Source organism: Rhinopithecus bieti, unplaced genomic scaffold (genome assembly GCF_001698545.2).
Source record: "Rhinopithecus bieti isolate Rb0 unplaced genomic scaffold, ASM169854v2 scaffold_26061, whole genome shotgun sequence".
NCBI lineage: Eukaryota > Metazoa > Chordata > Mammalia > Primates > Cercopithecidae > Rhinopithecus > Rhinopithecus bieti.
The window spans coordinates 389,373-402,786 of NW_016811928.1; positions in this window are offsets into that span (position 1 = coordinate 389,373).

Genomic DNA, 13,414 nt, shown 5'->3' on the forward strand with positions numbered 1-13,414 from the left:
TCTCAAAAAAATAAAAAAAAAATTTAACATCAAAAAAAAAAAAAAAAAAAAAAAAAAAAAAAAAAAAAAAAAAGGAAGAAAGCAAGAATGTTCCATGCCAGATAGTTTTTATCTTTTTCCTCTAACAGCATCCAAGAAACTAAAAAGGGAAAAGTGGAGAGAGGAGAGAGGAGGCAGATAATCAGAGTTGATTGTGAATCTGGGAAAAGTCTCAACTATGCATTGAGATGCACAAAAATGAAAGATGAAAGATCACAAGAGAGGAAATGAATAACCATTTTGCCCACTGCCAGTGTTCTGCTCCCCATTCTTCCAGCTGTGGCCGATGCTTCAGCTTCCCCCTTCAGACTTGAGTTAGAGGCGCTTGCAAACATCTCAGCTGCGGCACTTTCTGGTACTGCAGTTTGCCTTTCTTTAGAATGCCCTAAAGATAGCATTCTTAGTAAACATACTGTTAGGCTGAGGAAATTTCATCGGGGGGATATAAGCATCCTCTTTGGTAGGAAAGGCTTTTCCACCTGCAGAGTAGAAACTATTGGAAAATAAAAGTTTTTTTTTTTTTTTTTTTTTTTTGGTGGCATCAGCAGCCAAAGTGCCTGTTTCGGTTCTTGAACTGCTTTTTTTTTCATCTCTGCAGAGGACAGGGTGCAGTTGTCTGGTGCCTGCCATCTTCACAGTGTATCTTCTGTGCCTAGCACAGTACACAGCACATACAAGGTACTCAATGAATATTTTTGACTGAATTTGTTGACCATAGATGAACTGTGTCTGAGCCATCTAGGACAAATAATACTTTCGGTTTAAATAAGTGTGAGCAAACACTCAATATGCAAACATTTGGGTCTTACTTGGCAGTGGGCACTGCCAGGTAAGGGATTTTTGTCTGCTCATGTAGTGTTTTGTTGTTGTTTTCACTGTGTTTTTCATGTATTTGATTGAATGGCTCAGGTCTTTCAATTGTGATAGAACATGCCATATCTGAGTGTACAGCAGTGCAACATTTCCTTGAACTCCCACAGTTTCTCATTCAGTTAATTTGGTATGGGACCTGAACGTTTGTAATTTTAACAAGCTCTCAGGTGCTTCCAGAGACTACATTTTGAAAACTGATGCACTAATCCAACTCCCTTAAATGATAAATGAGAAAGCTAGATTGGAAACTAGAGAGAAATGGGGTGCAATGTAGGCATTCTGTTTGCCAGAGCAGTACCCATAGCCTCCTTCCAAGACTTATTTCTGTTCTCTCATGAGACTTCTTCAGGCAAAGGCAGCATGAGGAAGAACAAAGGAAGAGAATTTAGTAAAGCAAAGGCAGCACCAGTAAATGAGGATAGATCTGATGTAAAATTTGTGGATTAAATAAAAGTTTTACTTGTTTTAAAGATCTCCAGGGGAAGTGAGAGGTTCTATAATCTCCCTTGCTAACTTCTTCCACATCTAAAAACATTATTCAGAACATTCCTGCTACAAACTTAAGCCCATTTTCCATTGCTAATGAGGCATTCTATATTATACTACTAAGGAGCTGATGTTGGAAAATAAATGTGTCTATGAAGTAACCACATTTTAAAAAATAAAATTGAAATAAAAATAATTAAATGCAGCCAGCTGCTTTAAGCAACCATTTCATCACATGGCAAGAAAAGTATTCAAAAGCTATCCAAAATCTGTTCTCCTCTGTTACTTCTTGCCTTATTGCCTCACCACAATGAGCCATATTAGTTATTGAATCCATTGTCTCAGTGCATTTTCTTGTTCTATGACCAGTCCAGAGCCCTTTCAATGAATGGAACTGTCTTCATTTATTTCTCTGTACTTATCTGGTTTTATGCAGTTAATCAAATTGTTTTAAAAATTGAAACAAATACAGCCTATACTGAGTCACAAACAAAGGTAAAGTTTTGTTCTCAATAGTCTTGTTAAGATTCAATGTCAGAAAGAGGAATAAGTAAGTCATGTATTTACGGCACAAAGAGCTGTACTATTTCTTAAGAATTAAATATATCACTATTTTTTTCTTCAACCTTCAAAATCATTGGTACATGACCCACACTACTCATAGATATTCATCCTTAGAAAGAAGAGGTGGATGGGGGTGCAAAAGGAATACATGCATCTTTCTGTTTATGAGAAGAAAGCTTGACTGTGCAAATCCAGACAACCAGCAGTACACTGCATTGTGTATACTAGGGGATTAACCCATTAGAGAAGTCGCAGAATTATAAATTAGAAAGGCTCATGACTCATTGCACCAAATGCCCTGATTTTGTGTATTTATTTCTTAACTTCTCTTTTCTCTGTTTTTTGGTCAAATGATTCCAACTGGTTAATAGTTGTTTTTATACTTTATGAAGTGTGTTAAGCCAGACATAAGTTAAAAAAAAAAAGCATTGTCCTATACCCCAAAGCAGCAGTCTGCTCACATGGTAAAGCAAGAATATATCCAAGTGTAACGAATTTATTCCCTGTAAATTTTAGTATGTAAGAAAACTCATGCTAGAATAAATAATAAAGAAAAAGTTTTAGTAAAATGCTCATACTCACACATGTTTATAGTTTAAAAACCAAGCAATGCTAAGGTAAAATATATTTTCTCACTACAAAGCACTTTATCTAGTCTGGGAATTTTTCTGGAAGTTGTTAAAAAACTGAACTTTGTTATGTGTCAATATTATTATTCTATACATGCCTGATCATATGTGCTAGATATATCCCTAAGAAGATAAATTGGAATAGTAAGAATTTTGGTAACAGAAATATAATTCATATATTCTGAGCCAATTTTTTCAAGCCATTTCTAAACAGTATTTGAAAATAAAATGCAGCATTACCCAGGACAAAAACACACACATATACAGCTAAAACAAAATTCCACACAATAATTTAACTATGTGATATCAGATACGGTCTGACATTTTCTGTTCTATTCTGTTTTGTTCTGTAAAAAGTGTTGGTTGGATTCTATTAAATTAATTTCAGCATTCACTAAATTTCACAAAATGTTATCATTTGAAAACACTGCATTAAGGGACTTGCAGTTTTAAGAAATTCTATAGTCACAATCAAATAGTCCTTTAGTGTGTTAACTGCCATCTGATTTGTTTCTGTGCCAATTTAAGGTTTTGATATAATGGATCTTTTGAAGCTACACTTACCTCTATTTGAATAATGCCAATCTGAAGACAACTACACATTGTATGTTATACATTTGAACAGTGTAATATTACATAACGTGATGATTGCTTAAGATGTAATTTTTAACGAACGCTTTGCAGTTACTATCTCAATTTGATGAGCAAAGTGTGTGGTCTATGGGTGTCCCCAGTCCTGCTACCTTTGTGTTTCAGTTTCCTTGGGCTTATCCATACTTGACTTTCTATACATTAGATCATTTTTAGGAGAACATCTTAAAAAGCATCTCTAGCAATACTTTAATTCATATGATTAAAAATTCAAAGGAAGCCCTTGTACCGGCTGTTAAACTATGTTCACAAGCTGTTATTCAGAGTTCAAATCCCAGCAAATTGAAGGTTAGGTTAACAGGATCATTCTGTGGAACTGCACTAAACCATGGCAGCTAGAATAGTGGGTGAACTGTTTCATGCGCGCTCAGTTGCAGAAGATAAACTAAAGATGAGCAAAGGTATCTCACTGGAAATCTTGCTATCTAATTTGATTTTTCTAACCTATTTTCTACAGTATGGTTTATAAAGGAAAGCATATGAAGCTAACTCTGGGTTTTGTTTGCTAAATACACAGATTTTTTAAAGAGAATAAGAAAATCCACAGAGACTGTTACACTGATGCTTGGAAATTGAGACATGGATTTCTCTTTTCAGATGCTAGCTTTCTCAAATAAATCTGAAGTTTCAGAGGCAAATATTTTTGCTTCTCCAAACTGTAATGTGCTAACATGCCCATGTGGGAAAACGTCAATAAGCCCTTAATAATAATTGATACCCCTACACTTCTGTGGGCATAGTGGTAGTAAGAAGTCAAGTAGCATCAGTTCCTTAATTTCTAAAAACAAAATAACCTAACTCATAAGAGAGAATGCATGAGAATTGAGAGTTGCTCATCCTGGCTCAGTCACTTTCTAGTGGCATGCCTTTAGGAAAGCCCTTTAAACTCTTTGGATCTCACTTTCTCACCGCTAACATGAGAGAAATGGCAAGACAACGTCTTCTGTGGATAATCGGTCTCTTTTCACGAGATTTTATACTCCTAACTTTGTGCGTAAAGTGGTTGTGGGGCTATATCTTCTTGCTATGCTTGTTAGGCTGACAGAAGACTGGGGAAAAAAGAAGTGAAGAAATACAAAATGTATTTTCTTAAGTGAACTTGAAATTCCCCCTCCTGAATAATTACTTAATTGTAACGAAAAAGGAAAATAAGACTTCTCTGGGAAGGAAGAAAGGAAATGACACAAGTTGGTAATCTGGACTTGAAGTATATAATATAAAACTAGTTAATAGAAGTGTAAGCAGATGCTTCTTCCTCCTAATCCAGCTGGCATGCATGAAGAAAGGAGTGAAAGAAACTTTTAAGAACATCATTGTTAGCTACAAGAGAATGGGAAAGGCATCACACAATAAAAGCCAATATTTGGCTTACAAAGGGGCACAGGAATATAATGTTCTTGGGAAGTTCTAATCAAAGTTTTGAATGAATTTTAAATAAGCATCTAAACCAGCAATAAAATATTCCAAAGATTACTTTCAGTCAACAAACATCATGAGATGCTACTTTGAATAGCACCTTGAAAATGTTGGTGCATTGCACTCTACAGTGGCTATAGTTCCTACATCTTTGGAATAAATTAGTAAGTATAATTGACCAATTGGTTTTTTGTATATGAATGTTTAATTCTCATGATTTCATTTATCTTTAACAAAGGCTTCTCTACAGCTAAGAAGATGTTCTGTGTTGGGGTAGCCTAAAAACAAGGTAAGTTAGGAATATGATAAAGTGTCTTAGATAAAGGTATATTTTCTTTAAGTAGTATTTATTCTTCACTCTTTAGATTCAGAGACTTTGTGCAGTTTCATTTTTTCTCACATCCACATAATGCATATCCACATAATAGATACTATCAATAATTTATCATATCAAGGTAGCTGATCAATAGGTGATATGGAGTCAGAAAAAACCTAGGCTCCAACTCCAGAACAGTTCATTTTCTGTGTGAATTTTGGCAAATTACTAAACTTCTCTGGTCTCTAATTTTCAAATCATTAAAAGAGATATGATGCTCACTCAGTATTACTGTGAATTTGAATGAAATAATACATAGAATGTTTGCCATATTAGAATTACTCAATATGTTATTAGGTTATTTTTTTGTATATGGATCTAACTTTAATAATTTTCCAGAAATAAAGGTTATCTTTCAAAGTATAAACTAAAAAGCAATTCTTTATTTATACTCCATTTCTCAATGGAGAGAACCTTCAATGAATATGGAAATTGTATACAAAACCCTTTAAATAATAAGGAATGCTGGGCACTGTGTATTCAGAGGGCTATTTCTGCCAATAGAGTAAGAGCAAATTTCAAGAGAAAGGGGAAAGAACATTAATTATCTTGTTCTTTGTGTATCAAGAATCTACATGTGCTGATCATTCCTTCAGTAAACATCTGAGCATAATGTACAATGACACCAGCCCTCAAGGAGCTATACCCTAGCGGGTTTGAGAAGAGATAAGCATTAAATAAAATTACTAAATAGTATATTGTTCTATTGGGAAGTAAAAGATATGGAAAAAGAAATAGTAGAGTCCTTCTGACCAGGATGTGACAAACAAAGATGAATTTTAAGCAAGGACTTAAGAAGGTAAGTAAAATGTGTGGAGGTATAATTTTCCTGGGAGAGGAAATAAGCAGAAGAAAGGCATTAGGTTGGGAGTGTGAAGCCACATCTGTTGAATGACAAAGGACTCGGTATGACTAAAATGACATAATCAAGAAGGAAATAAAGTAAAGAAGTGAGGTCCTAGGCAATAGGTGAGATTGTGGGTGGCTTTCTAGACATTATGAGAACTTGGCTTTTACTCTGGATGAAATAGCAGCACAGGGTGGGGCCTGCAGTGTTTTGAAGAGTAGTATACTACAACTTACTCAAATAAAACTAAGCAGGCTGCTGCTTATGAAGTGATGTGGTTTGGCTGTGTCCCCACCCAAATCTCATTTTGAATTGTAGTTCCCATAATCCCCATGTGTCATGGGAGGGACCTGGTGGGAAGTAATTTAATCATGGGGGCAGTTACCATTATTCTGTTCTCATGATAGTAAGCTCTCACGAGATATGATGGTTTCATAGGTGTTTTTTCCCTGTTTGGCTCATTCTTCTCCTTCCTGCCACCATGTGAAGAAGGACTTGTTTGCTTCCCCTTCCATCATGATTGTAAGTTTCCTGAGGCCTCCCCAGCCATGCTGAACTGTGAGTCAATTAAGCCTCTTTATTTTATAAATTGCCCAGTCTCAGGTATGTCTGCATTAGCAGCATGAGAATGAACTAATACAGGAAGAGACTTTTCACGTTCTCAAGAGGAAGCCATGAGACACATTTGGAGGTTATTGCAGTAATCCAGGAATTACACTAGTATAGTAACAGTAGAGAAAGTGGACATATTTTGAAATCTAAAATAGCAGATCTGATGAAGAAATGGATGTGAGGTTTGAGAGATAGAGAGTAATGAAGGAGAACACACAATCTGGGGCCTGAGCAATTGGAAAGATGGAGTTGCCAGTAACAGCTGGGAAAGACTATGGGGAAATAGATAACTTTTAGAAGCAAATATAAATAATTGATTTACGTACATGTCAACTACAAGAGATACTCATTAGATATCCAAGTAGATACATATAAATGCAGACTGAAGTCCTTGGACAAGAGCTTACCTGGAAACCTCAATTTGGGTTCTTCAAACTAAATTTTGGGTACAATGGTGAACTGCTAGTTTTAAAGCCATGGAACGTAGATAAGTTTACCTAACGGTGTAAGGGTAGATAAGAAGGGAAGAGTCCAAGGGCAGAGTCATGGGAACACTCAATACTAAAAGATCAGCTACATGTGCTCTCTCTCAGGCACTTGGTAGTCAACTGTTCCAAGTCCATCAGGTGTATTTAGAACTTTATGCCTTGATTTATCCACCCTTCCCATACTGAACACTATCACCGCCTATCGGAAACCTTTCTCTCTTCCAAGATCACCTATCCATTCCACCTCCTCAAAGAATACTTCTTTAATCATGCTCATCCTCTGATCACAGAGAGCAAGACATGATTTGCTCTGCATTATGTATGTGTTTCTATCTGACCCCTTTAGCAGATTGCAAAGACTTTGATGGTAGCCATGTTAGAATTCCTATCACCACCGTTATACAAATGACATGTAATTAGTGCTTAATACATGCCAGGCTCTTAAGTGCTCTTCATGTATAATCTCATTAAATCCCTTAATTCCCCTACTCGTATTTTCTAGATGAGGAAATTGAGGCTTGCGGAACTGAGGTAACCTGCTTGAGGCCTCCTAGCTAGAAAGTGGCAGAGCTGATTTTGAGAATCAGCTATCCACTTCTCCAAAGACCTTCACCATTGGCCTGGGTCACCTTCATGTTATTTATTTTATAGTCATCTAATAAAAGGTAAATAGTACATAAAACTTGTTGGTTAAATAAATTATTGCTTGAATAATGGCTCTGCTTTCTTTTAGGCAGACACAATAAAACCTTGACTAACAAAGATTAGTATCATACAACCTTCAATTGGTTACATTTCTTTTCATTTTTTACTATAATTTACTTGTAATGGAATGTAACAAATCCCAATAAACAAATTTGACTTTACATTTTCTGCCTAAATTGAACAAACTGCTAAAATATTTCTCTGAGGTTAGTGCATCACCTTTGGCCATCTATATGGGTGATATTCTTCCTTGAGAAATTATGGTCACAAGGAGGACCAAAGGATCATTTGACCTTGAACTTGCAGAGAAGGATATATTTTATATTCCCCAGACAACTCACTTGAGAACATTTAAAAAAATAATAATATTTTGAATAATTTTAGCAACATGAATCAAAGCACACATTTTTGTTGAATCTTTGGAAACTCTAAATCCTAGAATATCTTATTTCTCAAATACAGCAAATGCCGTTCAGTGCCCTGCCCTTATTCTGCAGAGTTGGTTCTGTGATCTGACTGGTGTCCACCTGCCATCTTTTGCATTTATGTGCCTAGGGTTTCATTTCTGGACCAAGGAAAGCTACTCTGTGCACACGTGTTAGCTTAGAAATACCAAACATGAACACACCATCACCACTGCCACTCTCTTCCCCCACCCCTATCCAATAACTCTTCATACAGTGAGTCTCAGGAGGTGGTATGTAAATATCTCAACTTTCTCACCTCTCAGATAGGGTCATTCTGAGGTGTGTGTTTTCTACTATATTCCAGAGGTCCCCTGCAGGATTAAGCTCCAGCCACACACAGTGATAGCTAGCTTAATAAAGCACTCTTTAATGGATGACTTCACTTCCCTGGGCCTCTCCCCTACCACCCTCAACTAGTGTTTCCTGCACCTCCCAAATAAACTGCATGCCGTCGTGTCCTTATGTCTAGTTCAGCTTCTGGGGAAACCCAAACTAAGACACCAAGCATTTGCATTCACAGGGTTTCAACTACCGTGATAGTTAGATCCTCCTAGGCGAAAAGAAGAAAGCAACAGAATGCATTTCTTCTCTTCCAGTGTTCTTTTTAGCCAAATTTGCCATATTTAACTGTTTTTACATGTAATCTTAGTAGAGAAATTAAAGAGATTATTGAATAGTTTACGCAAGTCCAATAATTGGGAATATGAATGCAACATATGACTAGGTTATGTGTTGGCTCTGTTCTAGCCCTTGATCTGTAGGAGCAATAAACAATTTGAGTGCATGGGGGAAAATCTCACAGAAAGAGCTTTATATCCACACCTGTTAAGAACAAGTATGGTTTGAGGATATTTCTAACTCTGGGGAGTGATAAAAGTGTGACACTGTGAGATATGCAATGCTATAAAGACATGAGTTAATTTTAAAATACTTTCTACACTATAAACTATTAGATAAATATAGAGCAGTGCTATTATTATAATGATGAATGACATACACATGATATCATATGAAATAACCTAAAATCTGTTTCTAAAATAAGAAAAAAAATTTCCTCATAATAAACTCTAATTTCTGAATCACCAAATCTTATCAGGGCTGGTTATACCTATGAAACCTATACCAATATTTAATTGTTTTCAAAACTGATTCATAAAAGATCGTCTCCAATATGTATTTTTAACTAAATGTTTTAGCATCTGCTTACAATGTCTATCAAAAATGTTTAATAAAATCTTTAGCGTGAGGCTTTATTAGTCCTTGATGTTAAATGTCTAGAATAATCTTCCTCTTAGGGATCCTTTCTAACTGCAAGTTTAAATTTTAAGGGCTTTTAAAATTGCCTTTTTGTTGTTTTGTTTGTTTTTTTATAGCGATAAATGAGTCCACTACTCAATTACTCTAAGCATCCTTTGATTTTAAATAAGTTCTCAGAGAAAACTAGTAGCTCTAAAATTTAGCACTTTCTTAAAATCAAATCCATTTCTACATGATGTAATTTCTTTTCAAAATTAATTTTAAGGACTAGAAATTCCTCACCGCTAATTGGTACATTGGGTATAATATTTGTTTTTAGATACAGAGTAAACAATTTACTTTAGTATCAAGGAAACATAGTTAAGATTTTATTAGAATTCTAAAAATGAATAGTACGCCCAGCCCTGTGCTTGTTGTAATAGCTAAAATAAACTTGCTGCTCACACCACGGTGACTTAGCTAAGCTCTTCCTTCAGTCCATCAAACTGCATGGGGCAGCAGCTGGGCTTTTTTCCGACACCCTTGGCATGTTTACTGCAGCCGTGTAACGTAGTCTCAGAGGGCTGGGACTGTTGCTAGGGCTTGGACCACACCTTCCTCCTGCTTACCTAAAGCCCATTGGTCATGATTTCATAATCAGGCAGTTTTGCACAGTGTCAACATAGGGGCATTGACAAAAATATTCTCTGTGTTTCTACAGGTGTTACATTTTTTGCTCCCCTAGTGACTACTAATCATTCAATTGGACTAAAATGATATATTTTAAAAAACAATGTCCTGGCATCGCTGAGAACATGCATATAAGGCCATGAAGGTCTACACAGCAAGGATTGCACAATAACCCATTAAAATAAACATTTGCAACCACAGATAGCTGGACTGAAATCCTGCTCTGATACAAATAACATCTGGACAACTTTGGTTTGTATCTTCCAGCATAAAACACCCTTGAGAAAAAAATAGAAGGAAAACTAAAAGACAAAGGACCACTAAAGGTTTTATTATGCTATGGGTGTGGTGCCATAAATTTGAGGGGGCTCAGGCCAGAGTTGCCAAATCCGAATTTAAACAGCATGTTGTTTTTAAAAGTTGTAACACTGGTGAGGAACAATTCGGTTTTCTTACATAATTAATCCAGTGTGAAGTAGAGTGACTGGAAAACATCCAGTGGTTTAAAAATAACTCAATTATTTATAAGTTCCACAGTGCTATAGGATTCCACTCTAAGGAGAAGAAAGTGAAACATCTTGGTACCAAGCATGTTGTTCTTATTCAGCAAGGGCTTCAGGAAGTCAACATAAACAATCTCATAGTAAAAGATTATGCTAAGGCCAAAGACACTAAGGTTCCCTTGGATTATGGATCAGGCTAGTGGGCAGGAAAACGTTTCTTTCCTTGACATTTATATATTGCTGATAAATATTAGTATATCTTACTAATACCCAAAGAACTGAACAATGTGAAGTGGGGGTACTAGGCTGCAGGGAACAGAAGGAAGAGGGAAGGAGGTCTGGGAAAGAAAGAAAAATGAGCCTCTTTTATAAGATCTATAACATAGGCCATGAATCATACATGACAGTGAATGGACTTTAATTTCTAATGTTGTTCTTTGATGTGAAGCAAAATAATTACAAGCTGAAAGATACTAGCAAGTATTATATTCAATATAAAGATAAAGAAATTAGCCATAAATAAACCCTTCTTTAAAATCTCATGCTCAGGGCAGGCTCACAGCTAGCAACATGCATTTGTGTCAGCTACAGCTGGCTGCTAAACAAAGGGAATGAAAGTTTGCTTTAATAATATTAAAATCTTGCAAAATATTTCACAGTTGTCTCAGGCATTTTTTATTCTTTTTTCTACTTAAAGGGGGCATGTGAGAGGTGGCAATAGTCTAAAAGGGCCAAGCCAGAAGTTAGATCGTGGATCTGTAAGGTGCCTTTAAAGGGCTAAGGGACTTTACTAAGTCATGTGATTTACCTTAAATCCATCCTTTGTTTCTGCTAGAGTGCAGAGATAAGTACAAGAAGGAAGCAGACCTTTATTCATTTGGCCACTCCATCAACTGTGGACCTAGTATGTTCCAAACTTACTCTAATTGTTTCTTTTATCCTTGGAAACAAACAAATATGAACCACGATTGTATAATTTACTTACTAGGCTAAACAAGCACGATTTTGATGTACTAATACCCATAACAACAGAAGTAGAAGTCAGTTATTTAAGCAAACTATTGAGAACAGAAATTATTTCTTAAAAATGTATTTGTTGCTGATTAATGGATATAAACTGATAGATCAATTTCAGAAATTCCACTATAAAAAGAGATTTATTTTCATTGAGGAGTTGTGACAGTGGAAATATTGAAGGAAGGTAGTGAGAGAATTACAGTTTCAGGTGGTTGTAGTTATAATATCTAACTGTTATTAAGTGAAATTGTTTTAGCTGTAATCCTGGTACTAATAACTGGAAATTACTGCTAAAACAATTTTACAAAGTTTTTGACTAAGGATCAAGTCAATAAATAGGCTCATGACTACCTTGCTCCTGACAGTTCCATTGCTTTGTCACTTTTTTCTTCTGTTTGTATCAAGTCAGTGGCCATTCATTATCCAGCCATCAGGGGCCTCTGCTTCTGTAGTTGATCTTTTTTTCTCTTTCCCTATCCAACCCAAAAAGGCACAAGCATATCATGGCTTCTTTGATGGCACTGACTGCCTGATGCAGCAAAATCCTTTTAAAAATAAACTAGAACAATTCCCACTGATGAGGTCAGTGCATCACTTATGCATGTGAAAAGAGAAGAGAAAACTGAACACTGTGAGCTCCGAATGACACCTCTATGTGTGAAAAAAATTATCAATTTGCTCATTCATTTAAATTAATTTTTTCATATACTAATTTACTTAAGGCCTACCTTGTGGCGGTGATGAGTTAATTATTAGGATGGAGATACAGTGTATTGCTTCTGGGGTTGATAATGATAAGTAAGCGTTATACGAATAAGGGAAGCCATGACTCTTCCTAAGGGAGTTGAAAATGGCTTCAAAGACGATAAGGCATTTGAGATGGGTCTTGACAAAGGAACAGGATGCACTTGGTGAGGAAGAAGGAAATAAAGTATTCCAGGTAGAGAAAAGATCATAAAAATGAAGAGGCATGATGTCATGAAAGCGTCATGAAAACTGCATGACGCTTGGGGGAAATGTCACTGTATAGTGTGACTGGAGGTGTGTGACACGAGATACAAATGTAGTGATAAGTTCAGACAAGATTGTAGAAGAAGCCATGCCCAGGAGTTTACTCTTAAGGCAAGGGGAAGAATGGAGGATTAATATAGAGTGTGAAATAATCAGCTATAAAAAGATAAGTAAAACTTGCTCATTTGCCTTGAAGAGATAAACAGGCTATTTTCAGTGGGAGTTGCTACATTCCATTGTAGAGTGAATTATAAGGGCCATCTTGGCAGTGAGGAAAAGATGGCAGCTTATGAGACCCAAGCCAATTGTTTCTGCTTCATCATTCCATGCCATCTACCCCCACCTTCTCTTCTGTTCGTGATTTACCAGCATAGATTTCCTTATCTACCAAAGAGAAAAGACTTTAATCTCAATTAACATCTCTCCTCCAACAACAACAAAAAAATTGAAAATCCTTGATGTTTCAACCCGTGGACACTAGAGCTAAACTCCCATGAGGAAAGTGAAGTGGTGAATTAGGCATTGATCCAGATTATGTATACCTCCTTCACCCATCATCACCTCAAAAATTATCTTGCCTTTTTTTTTTTATCTCTATAGTTAGTACAAAAGAAACACTTTCCTAACAGATTATTCCTTCACATTTTATTTTGGATTAATGTAGCTACAGACTTAAAGAGCCTATATGAACAAACTTTCTGGCACTTTGCAGTTGCAGCACTAGTTCTAAAAAAAAAAAAAAAAAAAAAAAAAAAAAAAAAAAAAAAAAAAAAAAAAAAAAAAAAAAAAAAAAAAAAAAAAAAA